Source organism: Podarcis muralis, chromosome 14 (assembly GCF_964188315.1).
Source record: "Podarcis muralis chromosome 14, rPodMur119.hap1.1, whole genome shotgun sequence".
Classification (NCBI taxonomy): Eukaryota; Metazoa; Chordata; class Lepidosauria; order Squamata; family Lacertidae; genus Podarcis; species Podarcis muralis.
In genome coordinates this window covers 17,252,116-17,260,933 of record NC_135668.1, presented here as the reverse complement: position 1 = coordinate 17,260,933, position 8,818 = coordinate 17,252,116, and positions in this window count along the sequence as shown.

The following is an 8,818-nucleotide window of genomic DNA, read 5'->3' as shown; positions in this document are numbered from 1 at the left end:
GATGGAAACAGAAGGCTTTTTATCACAGGACAAGAAATCAGCCCTCAACAACTTAATCGGCGGAAAATATTTTTTTGAAAAAATCCCTAAGCCCCGGGGTCACAATTTCAGCAAAAATCTGACTTTTGGCAATTCAGTCAAAAATGGTGCCAACCGGTTGCAAATGCTCCCCTGAACGGTTTGGCAGTCGAAACAGAAGGTTTTTATCACAGGACAAGAAATCGGCCCTCGACAACCTAACCGGCGGAAAATATTTTTTTGAAAAAATCCCTAAGCCCCGGGGTCACAATTTCAGCAAAAATCTGACTTTTGGCAATTCACTCAAAAATGGTGCCAACCGGTTGCAAATGCTGCCCTCAAAGCTTTGACGATGGAAACAGAAGCCTTTTTATCAGAGGACAAGAAATCATCCCTCAAAAACCTAACCTGCGGAAAATATTTTTTTGAAAAAATCCCTAAGCCCCGGGGTCGCAATTTCAGCAAAAATCTGACTTTTGGCAATACACTCAAAAATGGTGCCAACCGGTTGCATATGCTCCCCTGAAAGGTTTGGCAGTGGAAACAGAAGGCTTTTTATCACAGGACAAGAAATCAGCCCTCAACAACTTAACCGGCGGAAAATATTTTTTTGAAAAAATCCCTAAGCCCCGGGGTCACAATTTCAGCAAAAATCTGACTTTTGGCAATTCACTCAAAAATGGTGCTAGCAGGTTGCAAAGGCTCCCCAGAAAGCTTTGGCGATGGAAACAGAAGGCTTTTTATCACAGGACAAGAAATCAGCCCTTGAAAACCTAACCTGCGGGAAATATTTTTTTGAAAAAATCCCTAAGCCCCGGGGTCACAATTTCAGCAAAAATCTGACTTTTGGCAATTCACTCAAAAATGGTGCCAGCACTTTGCAAAGGCTCCCCTGAAAGCTTTGGCGATGGAAACAGAAGGCTTTTTATCACAGGACAAGAAATCAGCCCTCGAAAACCTAACCTGCGGAAAATATTTTTTTGAAAAAATCCCTAAGCCCCGAGGTCACAATTTCAGCAAAAATCTGACTTTTGGCAATTCACTCAAAAATGGTGCCAGCACGTTGCAAAGGCTCCCCTGAAAGGTTTGGCAGTCGAAACAGAAGGCTTTTTATCACAGGACAAGAAATCATCCCTCGAAAACCTAACCTGCGGAAAATATTTTTTTGAATAAATCCCTAAGCTCCGGGGTCACAATTTCAGCAAAAATCTGACTTTTGGCAATTCACTCAAAAATGGTGCCAGCAGGTTGCAAAGGCTCCCCTGAAAGCTTTGGCGATGGAAACAGAAGGCTTTTTATCACAGGACAAGAAATCAGCCCTCGAAAACCTAACCTGCGGAAAATATTTTTTTGAAAAAATCCCTAAGCCCCGGGGTCACAATTTCAGCAAAAATCTGACTTTTGGCAATTCACTCAAAAATGGTGCCAGCACGTTGCAAATGCTCCCCTGAAAGGTTTGGCAGTCGAAACAGAAGGCTTTTTATCACAGGACAAGAAATCAGCCCTCAACAACTTAACCGGCGGAAAATATTATTTGGAAAAAATCCCTAAGCCCCGGGGTCACAATTTCAGCAAAAATCTGACATTTGGCAATTCACTCAAAAATGGTGCCAACCGGTTGCAAATGCTCCCCTAAAAGGTTTGGCGATGGAAACAGAAGGCTTTTTATCACAGGACAAGAAATCAGCCCTCAACAACTTAATCGGCGGAAAATATTTTTTTGAAAAAATCCCTAAGCCCCGGGGTCACAATTTCAGCAAAAATCTGACTTTTGGCAATTCAGTCAAAAATGGTGCCAACCGGTTGCAAATGCTCCCCTGAACGGTTTGGCAGTCGAAACAGAAGGTTTTTATCACAGGACAAGAAATCAGCCCTCGACAACCTAACCGGCGGAAAATATTTTTTTGAAAAAAGCCCTAAGCCCCGGGGTCACAATTTCAGCAAAAATCTGACTTTTGGCAATTCACTCAAAAATGGTGCCAACCGGTTGCAAATGCTGCCCTCAAAGCTTTGACGATGGAAACAGAAGGCTTTTTATCACAGGACAAGAAATCATCCCTCGAAAACCTAACCTGCGGAAAATATTTTTTTGAAAAAATCCCTAAGCCCCGGGGTCGCAATTTCAGCAAAAATCTGACTTTTGGTAATTCACTCAAAAATGGTGGCAGCACGTTGCAAATGCTCCCCTGAAAGGTTTGGCAATCGAAATAGAAGGCTTTTTATCACAGGACAAGAAATCAGCCCTCGAAAACCTAACCTGCGGAAAATATTTTTTTGAAAAAATCCCTAAGCTCCCGGGTCACAATTTCAGCAAAAATCTGACTTTTGGCAATTCACTCAAAAATGGTGCCAGCAGGTTGCAAAGGCTCCCCTGAAAGCTTTGGCGATGGAAACAGAAGGCTTTTTATCACAGGACAAGAAATCAGCCCTCGAAAACCTAACCTGCGGAAAATATTTTTTTGAAAAAATCCCTAAGCCCCGGGGTCACAATTTCAGCAAAAATCTGACTTTTGGCAATTCACTCAAAAATGGTGCCAGCACGTTGCAAATGCTCCCCTGAAAGGTTTGGCAGTCGAAACAGAAGGCTTTTTTTCACAGGACAAGAAATCAGCCCTCAACAACTTAACCGGCGGAAAATATTTTTTGGAAAAAATCCCTAAGCCCCGGGGTCACAATTTCAGCAAAAATCTGACATTTGGCAATTCACTCAAAAATGGTGCCAACCGGTTGCAAATGCTCCCCTAAAAGGTTTGGCGATGGAAACAGAAGGCTTTTTATCACAGGACAAGAAATCAGCCCTCAACAACTTAATCGGCGGAAAATATTTTTTTGAAAAAATCCCTAAGCCCCGGGGTCACAATTTCAGCAAAAATCTGACTTTTGGGAATACACTCAAAAATGGTGCCAACCGGTTGCAAATGCTCCCCTGAAAGGTTTGGCAGTGGAAACAGAAGGCTTTTTATCACAGGACAAGAAATCAGCCCTCGAAAACCTAACCTGCGGAAAATATTTTTTTGAAAAAATCCCTAAGCCCCGCGGTCACAATTTCAGCAAAAATCTGACTTTTGGCAATTCACTCAAAAATGGTGCCAGCACGTTGCAAATGCTCCCCTGAAAGGTTTGGCAGTCGAAACAGAAGGCTTTTTATCACAGGACAAGAAATCAGCCCTCAACAACTTAACCGGCGGAAAATATTATTTGGAAAATATCCCTAAGCCCCGGGGTCACAATTTCAGCAAAAATCTGACTTTTGGCAATTCAGTCAAAAATGGTGCCAACCGGCAGTCGAAACAGAAGGTTTTTATCACAGGACAAGAAATCAGCCCTCGACAACCTAACCGGCGGAAAATATTTTTTTGAAAAAAGCCCTAAGCCCCGGGGTCACAATTTCAGCAAAAATCTGACTTTTGGCAATTCACTCAAAAATGGTGCCAACCGGTTGCAAATGCTGCCCTCAAAGCTTTGACGATGGAAACAGAAGGCTTTTTATCACAGGACAAGAAATCATCCCTCGAAAACCTAACCTGCGGAAAATATTTTTTTGAAAAAATCCCTAAGCCCCGGGGTCGCAATTTCAGCAAAAATCTGACTTTTGGCAATTCACTCAAAAATGGTGGCAGCACGTTGCAAATGCTCCCCTGAAAGGTTTGGCAATCGAAATAGAAGGCTTTTTATCACAGGACAAGAAATCAGCCCTCGAAAACCTAACCTGCGGAAAATATTTTTTTGAAAAAATCCCTAAGCCCCGGGGTCACAATTTCAGCAAAAATCTGACTTTTGGCAATTCACTCAAAAATGGTGCCAGCACGTTGCAAATGCTCCCCTGAAAGGTTTGGCAGTCGAAACAGAAGGCTTTTTTTCACAGGACAAGAAATCAGCCCTCAACAACTTAACCGGCGGAAAATATTTTTTGGAAAAAATCCCTAAGCCCCGGGGTCACAATTTCAGCAAAAATCTGACATTTGGCAATTCACTCAAAAATGGTGCCAACCGGTTGCAAATGCTCCCCTAAAAGGTTTGGCGATGGAAACAGAAGGCTTTTTATCACAGGACAAGAAATCAGCCCTCAACAACTTAATCGGCGGAAAATATTTTTTTGAAAAAATCCCTAAGCCCCGGGGTCACAATTTCAGCAAAAATCTGACTTTTGGCAATTCAGTCAAAAATGGTGCCAACCGGTTGCAAATGCTCCCCTGAACGGTTTGGCAGTCGAAACAGAAGGTTTTTATCACAGGACAAGAAATCGGCCCTCGACAACCTAACCGGCGGAAAATATTTTTTTGAAAAAATCCCTAAGCCCCGGGGTCACAATTTCAGCAAAAATCTGACTTTTGGCAATTCACTCAAAAATGGTGCTAACCGGTTGCAAATGCTGCCCTCAAAGCTTTGACGATGGAAACAGAAGCCTTTTTATCACAGGACAAGAAATCATCCCTCAAAAACCTAACCTGCGGAAAATATTTTTTTGAAAAAATCCCTAAGCCCCGGGGTCGCAATTTCAGCAAAAATCTGACTTTTGGCAATACACTCAAAAATGGTGCCAACCGGTTGCAAATGCTCCCCTGAAAGGTTTGGCAGTGGAAACAGAAGGCTTTTTATCACAGGACAAGAAATCAGCCCTCAACAACTTAACCGGCGGAAAATATTTTTTTGAAAAAATCCCTAAGCCCCGGGGTCACAATTTCAGCAAAAATCTGACTTTTGGCAATTCACTCAAAAATGGTGCCAACCGGTTGCAAATGCTCCCCTGAAAGGTTTGGCAGTCGAAACAGAAGGTTTTTATCACAGGACAAGAAATCAGCCCTCGACAACCTAACCGGCGGAAAATATTTTTTTGAAAAAATCCCTAAGCCCCGGGGTCACAATTTCAGCAAAAATCTGACTTTTGGCAATTCACTCAAAAATGGTGCCAACCGGTTGCAAATGCTCCCCTGAAAGGTTTGGCAGTGGAAACAGAAGGCTTTTTATCACAGGACAAGAAATCAGCCCTCAACAACTTAACCGGCGGAAAATATTTTTTTGAAAAAATCCCTAAGCCCCGGGGTCACAATTTCAGCAAAAATCTGACTTTTGGCAATTCACTCAAAAATGGTGCCAGCACGTTGCAAATGCTCCCCTGAAAGGTTTGGCAGTCGAAACAGAAGGCTTTTTATCACAGGACAATAAATCAGCCCTCAACAACTTAACCGGCGGAAAATATTTTTTGGAAAAAATCCCTAAGCCCCGTTGTCACAATTTTAGCAAAAATCTGACATTTGGCAATTCACTCAAAAATGGTGCCAACCGGTTGCAAATGCTCCCCTAAAAGGTTTGGCGATAGAAACAGAAGGCTTTTTATCACAGGACAAGAAATCAGCCCTCAACAACTTAATCGGCGGAAAATATTTTTTTGAAAAAATCCCTAAGCCCCGGGGTCACAATTTCAGCAAAAATCTGACTTTTGGCAATTCACTCAAAAATGGTGCCAACCGGTTGCAAATGCTGCCCTCAAAGCTTTGACGATGGAAACAGAAGGCTTTTTATCACAGGACAAGAAATCATCCCTCGAAAACCTAACCTGCGGAAAATATTTTTTTGAAAAAATCCCTAAGCTCCGGGGTCACAATTTCAGCAAAAATCTGACTTTTGGCAATTCACTCAAAAATGGTGCCAGCACGTTGCAAATGCTCCCCTGAAAGGTTTGGCAATCGAAACAGAAGGCTTTTTATCACAGGACAAGAAATCAGCACTCAACAACTTAACCGGCAGAAAATATTTTTTTGAAAAAATCCCTAAGACCCGGGGTCGCAATTTCAGCAAAAATCTGACTTTTGGCAATTCACTCAAAAATTGTGCCAGCACGTTGCAAATGCTCCCCTGAAAGGTTTGGCAGTCGAAACAGAAGGCTTTTTATCACAGGACAAGAAATCAGCCCTCGAAAACCTAACCTGCGGAAAATATTTTTTTGAAAAAATCCCTAAGCCCCGGGGTCACAATTTCAGCAAAAATCTGACTTTTGGCAAATCATTCAAAAATGGTGCCAGCACGTTGCAAAGGCTCCCCTGAAAGGTTTGGCAGTCGAAACAGAAGGCTTTTTATCACAGGACAAGAAATCATCCCTCGAAAACCTAACCTGCGGAAAATATTTATTTGAAAAAATCCCTAAGCTCCGGGGTCACAATTTCAGTAAAAATCTGACTTTTGGCAATTCACTCAAAAATGGTGCCAGCACTTTGCAAAGGCTCCCCTGAAAGCTTTGGCGATGGAAACAGAAGGCTTTTTATCACAGGACAAGAAATCAGCCCTCTAAAACCTAACCTGCGGAAAATATTTTTTTGAAAAAATCCCTAAGCCCCGAGGTCACAATTTCAGCAAAAATCTGACTTTTGGCAATTCACTCAAAAATGGTGCCAGCACGTTGCAAAGGCTCCCCTGAAAGGTTTGGCAGTCGAAACAGAAGGCTTTTTATCACAGGACAAGAAATCATCCCTCGAAAACCTAACCTGCGGAAAATATTTTTTTGAATAAATCCCTAAGCTCCGGGGTCACAATTTCAGCAAAAATCTGACTTTTGGCAATTCACTCAAAAATGGTGCCAGCAGGTTGCAAAGGCTCCCCTGAAAGCTTTGGCGATGGAAACAGAAGGCTTTTTATCACAGGACAAGAAATCAGCCCTCGAAAACCTAACCTGCGGAAAATATTTTTTTGAAAAAATCCCTAAGCCCCGGGGTCACAATTTCAGCAAAAATCTGACTTTTGGCAATTCACTCAAAAATGGTGCCAGCACGTTGCAAATGCTCCCCTGAAAGGTTTGGCAGTCGAAACAGAAGGCTTTTTATCACAGGACAAGAAATCAGCCCTCAACAACTTAACCGGCGGAAAATATTATTTGGAAAAAATCCCTAAGCCCCGGGGTCACAATTTCAGCAAAAATCTGACATTTGGCAATTCACTCAAAAATGGTGCCAACCGGTTGCAAATGCTCCCCTAAAAGGTTTGGCGATGGAAACAGAAGGCTTTTTATCACAGGACAAGAAATCAGCCCTCAACAACTTAATCGGCGGAAAATATTTTTTTGAAAAAATCCCTAAGCCCCGGGGTCACAATTTCAGCAAAAATCTGACCTTTGGCAATTCAGTCAAAAATGGTGCCAACCGGTTGCAAATGCTCCCCTGAACGGTTTGGCAGTCGAAACAGAAGGTTTTTATCACAGGACAAGAAATCAGCCCTCGACAACCTAACCGGCGGAAAATATTTTTTTGAAAAAAGCCCTAAGCCCCGGGGTCACAATTTCAGCAAAAATCTGACTTTTGGCAATTCACTCAAAAATGGTGCCAACCGGTTGCAAATGCTGCCCTCAAAGCTTTGACGATGGAAACAGAAGGCTTTTTATCACAGGACAAGAAATCATCCCTCGAAAACCTAACCTGCGGAAAATATTTTTTTGAATAAATCCCTAAGCTCCGGGGTCACAATTTCAGCAAAAATCTGACTTTTGGCAATTCACTCAAAAATGGTGCCAGCAGGTTGCAAAGGCTCCCCTGAAAGCTTTGGCGATGGAAACAGAAGGCTTTTTATCACAGGACAAGAAATCAGCCCTCGAAAACCTAACCTGCGGAAAATATTTTTTTGAAAAAATCCCTAAGCCCCGGGGTCACAATTTCAGCAAAAATCTGACTTTTGGCAATTCACTCAAAAATGGTGCCAGCACGTTGCAAATGCTCCCCTGAAAGGTTTGGCAGTCGAAACAGAAGGCTTTTTATCACAGGACAAGAAATCAGCCCTCAACAACTTAACCGGCGGAAAATATTATTTGGAAAAAATCCCTAAGCCCCGGGGTCACAATTTCAGCAAAAATCTGACATTTGGCAATTCACTCAAAAATGGTGCCAACCGGTTGCAAATGCTCCCCTAAAAGGTTTGGCGATGGAAACAGAAGGCTTTTTATCACAGGACAAGAAATCAGCCCTCAACAACTTAATCGGCGGAAAATATTTTTTTGAAAAAATCCCTAAGCCCCGGGGTCACAATTTCAGCAAAAATCTGACTTTTGGCAATTCAGTCAAAAATGGTGCCAACCGGTTGCAAATGCTCCCCTGAACGGTTTGGCAGTCGAAACAGAAGGTTTTTATCACAGGACAAGAAATCAGCCCTCGACAACCTAACCGGCGGAAAATATTTTTTTGAAAAAAGCCCTAAGCCCCGGGGTCACAATTTCAGCAAAAATCTGACTTTTGGCAATTCACTCAAAAATGGTGCCAACCGGTTGCAAATGCTGCCCTCAAAGCTTTGACGATGGAAACAGAAGGCTTTTTATCACAGGACAAGAAATCATCCCTCGAAAACCTAACCTGCGGAAAATATTTTTTTGAAAAAATCCCTAAGCCCCGGGGTCGCAATTTCAGCAAAAATCTGACTTTTGGCAATTCACTCAAAAATGGTGGCAGCACGTTGCAAATGCTCCCCTGAAAGGTTTGGCAATCGAAATAGAAGGCTTTTTATCACAGGACAAGAAATCAGCCCTCGAAAACCTAACCTGCGGAAAATATTTTTTTGAAAAAATCCCTAAGCCCCGGGGTCACAATTTCAGCAAAAATCTGACTTTTGGCAATTCACTCAAAAATGGTGCCAGCACGTTGCAAAGGCTCCCCTGAAAGGTTTGGCAGTCGAAACAGAAGGCTTTTTATCACAGGACAAGAAATCATCCCTCGAAAACCTAACCTGCGGAAAATATTTTTTTGAATAAATCCCTAAGCTCCCGGGTCACAATTTCAGCAAAAATCTGACTTTTGGCAATTCACTCAAAAATGGTGCCAGCAGG